The sequence below is a fragment of the Gorilla gorilla genome, chromosome 11, assembly GCF_029281585.2.
Source record: "Gorilla gorilla gorilla isolate KB3781 chromosome 11, NHGRI_mGorGor1-v2.1_pri, whole genome shotgun sequence".
Taxonomy (NCBI): Eukaryota; Metazoa; Chordata; class Mammalia; order Primates; family Hominidae; genus Gorilla; species Gorilla gorilla.
The window spans coordinates 125943230-125946498 of NC_073235.2; the positions used below are offsets into that span (position 1 = coordinate 125943230).

The 3269-nt window shown below is 38.8% G+C and overlaps 1 long non-coding RNA gene across 1 annotated transcript; it reads right to left on the minus strand.

Moving 5' to 3' along the window:
- Positions 1 to 717: 717 nt before the first annotated feature.
- LOC129532184 (uncharacterized) lies at positions 718 to 3036 on the minus strand. The gene is made up of 2 exons (XR_008677829.2): positions 2931 to 3036; positions 718 to 2409 (listed from the first exon to the last, which is right to left on the minus strand). It is a non-coding gene; the product is annotated as an uncharacterized lncRNA (long non-coding RNA).
- Between the last annotated feature and the right edge of the window lie 233 nt (positions 3037 to 3269).

Sequence of the window (3269 nt, forward strand, 5' to 3'; positions counted from 1 at the left end):
GGACCCACTGAGCCAGGCATGGGAGAGAATCACCTTGTCTGCCAGTTGCTAAGACTTTGGGAAAAGTGCAGTATTTGGGTAGGAGTGACCCATTTTTTCAGGTAGTCTGTCACAGCTTCCCTTGGCTAGGAAAAGGGAAATCCCTGGACCCCTTGCACTTCCCGGGTGAGGCGACTCCCTGCACTGCTTCAGCTTGCACTCTGTGGCTGCACCCACTGTCCAACCAGTCCCAGTGAGATGAACCAGATACCTCAGTTGGAAATGCAGAAATCTCCCGTCTTCTGCATCGATCATGCTGGGAGCTGCAGACTGGAGCTGTTCCTATTCGGCCATCTTGGAACACCAATAATGACAAATTATTACATTCACTTTTTTAGCTACATCAAAATTATGAATAATTAGAATGAAATTGTCTTATAAATTTTGATATCTTCTGTAATGGGGATTGGTATATCAAGTTACCATATTGCTCCAGGTACAGCTGACAGACTTTCTGCCTCCTGAATCAAACATATATCTCAAGGCATGAAAGCCTCTGAGAAAGGGAAGAAATTATCTTTGGAAAGCCCATGCAGTTTGCTTTAGAGAAAAGAATTATGCTGTCACCTCAACTTTATACACAATGTCATGACCCATTCTTGTAGTGTTTAATCCTTGCTAGTTTCAGCTATCTGGAATATAGTTTTACATATAGAAACAAATAAAGGTTGTTCTGAATAGAGAGCTATAATAGAGTACATATTTTATTTTTTTCTAGAGAGCAATAGAATCTTCTTCAGATCCGTAGTATTGATCTAGGCTCATGTGTGATGTTAGCTTCCAACTCCATAAACTGAGCTGTCTAGTTTTTCCTTAGGGAATGTCTGATCTTGTTAAGTTGCAATTAATTAAAAATTAGGGAGAAGTCAGTGAAAAGTATGAGGGTTTGTAGAATCAACATATAGAGAGTGGACAGATAATCTCACAGAAAGACACAGAATAAGACCTGGAAATTGGGGACACAAGAAACAGAGCCAAAAAGCCATTCGCGTGACAGCTGTTCATCCTCTTCATCTTCCCCACTGTCTTATATGAGAGAAAAATACACATTTTTTTCTAATAATGTCCTCATAGCCTGAAGAAAAGTTGAATTATGTTTCTGTGTTCTATTTATTAGGTAATATTTTATTTTTTGTATCTTTTATATGGTTTTATGTCAGTTCATATATGCTGAATTCCTCATTTGCTGAATTCCTCATTTCAGTGGGATATGAATTAAATGAGATGTTTTTTATTGACTTCTTTGGGGTGAGTGTATAAGGAGAAAAAAGGAAGAAAAAGGCAAAAGTACTTGGGTTAAATGACTAGGACTGTTCAATTTGGGTAGGGCCCTCAAGCCAGTATTTAGTTAATTTATTTTTCTGCCACTGTAGAAAATGTCATAAAGGATTTTTTTTTCTTGCTTTCAAGGATTTTTGAATCAATACGTTACATTTAAAGTTCTTTTTCTGCTTTGTTAGCATCAAGGTGATGTTTCCATAAATTAGAATGTTGGAGATGATAGCTGTTTAGTTCCCTTTTTTTTTTTGAAGATATTGTTTATTACTGTTAAGGAGATAATACATGCTCTGCACATTCCTCAGATGAGCTCATCTGATGTAAAATACAATGTTCCCCGTATCTTTTGTTCCCTGAATAACTCTGTGATTTAAATGAGTGACTCAGAGGCAGAGAGGAAAGGAAGGAAGGGAAAGTACAATTTAAAAAATAACTACTTAACTCCTACTTCAACTTCAGTTCCTTGTTCGATTGTTTCTTTCTCAGAAAGAAACTTCTCTCCTAATTTATTCAGTTCACATCCCCCTATGAGAAAATATCATAGCACCATGGACTTTTCTTCTTGGGTTTTGTTACATTTGCAGTTTCACTTTTTTCAATGCCTTGTCAGTAGTGTCAGTCTCTGCATCAGTCTAGGCTGTATGGCAGATAGACTTTAAGATGGACCCAAAGACCCCTGCTTCCTGGTATTCATGGTCTTGTGTAGTTCTGTTTCCTTGAGGGGCTGCTTCTATGAGATGCTTCTAAGCAATACAATATGGCAAAGATGATGATCTGTCATTGTTATGATTATGTTATGTATGATTGTAACTTCTGTCTTGTTAGCAAACTCTCTGCCATGCTGGCTTTGATGTACAAGGTGTTATATTGTCAGCTACCCTATGGATAGGCTTATCCAAAAAGGAACTGAAGAGAGCCTCCTGCTGACTGCCTGCAAAGAACGAAGGCCCACAGTCCAAAAACCTACAAGGAACTGAATCTTTCCAACAACTACTTCGATGAACTTGGAAGCAGGTCCTTCCCCAGGCAAGTTTTCAGATGAGACCTCATGCTGACTGACACCTTCATTGCAGCCTTGTGAGAGAAGGGGAACTACGTATGAGACAAAAAGTGAAATATTTAAAAAGCACCAAGCATTTGATATAAATATATCTTCAAGTCAGACTGGAATGTTAGTCAGGAATAAAAGATGGAATAATAAGGGTATTCTCCTCTTTCCAGACCTCATGATGCCTACACAGAGCTCATTTATTCCTATTCTTTCATTTGCTATTCTAACCTCATGACGAGGGGTCTTAAAGAGAGGTGAGGAGGTAAAAATGAAGAGAATGGAATAATCCTAATACTATGGTTTGGGGGCCCTCTTCTGGGTGGACTATGGGGATTTCAGGAGCCTAGATTGCTGCTGAAAGAAGTGCCCAGGAAAAGCCATTCATCTACCTGCTGAGATCTCCCTTCCTGCCTGTCCAGCATTCTTAGTAGCAGATGGGACAGCCTCAGCACTATTATTAATAGTGAGAACTATTATTTTCACTATGAGACCTGCCTGCTCTGGATACAGCTTAGCAATTTTCAAATTCTCTCTCCCACAATCTAGTGTTACAGCCTCCTACCTCTTTTCACCAGGAACCACGTCCTGTAGGGGTCAGTGAGGACAAATTAACTTTGCATTCGAGTGGCCTAGAGCCTTCTCCATGGTTCCATTCTCTTAAACACTGGGGTATGGTATGCCCTTTCTTGAACTCTCCCTTTAGTGATTCAATTCCATTCCATTCCATTCCATTCCATTCCATTCCATTCCATTCCATTCCATTCCATTCCATTCAATTCAATTCAATTCAATTTGATTCAATTTGATTCGATTCAATTCAAAATGTTTACTGAGCACCTACTCTATGTTGGCTTTGTTTTAGGCATCTTGAATATATTTGAGAATAAAGCAAAAAACAAAG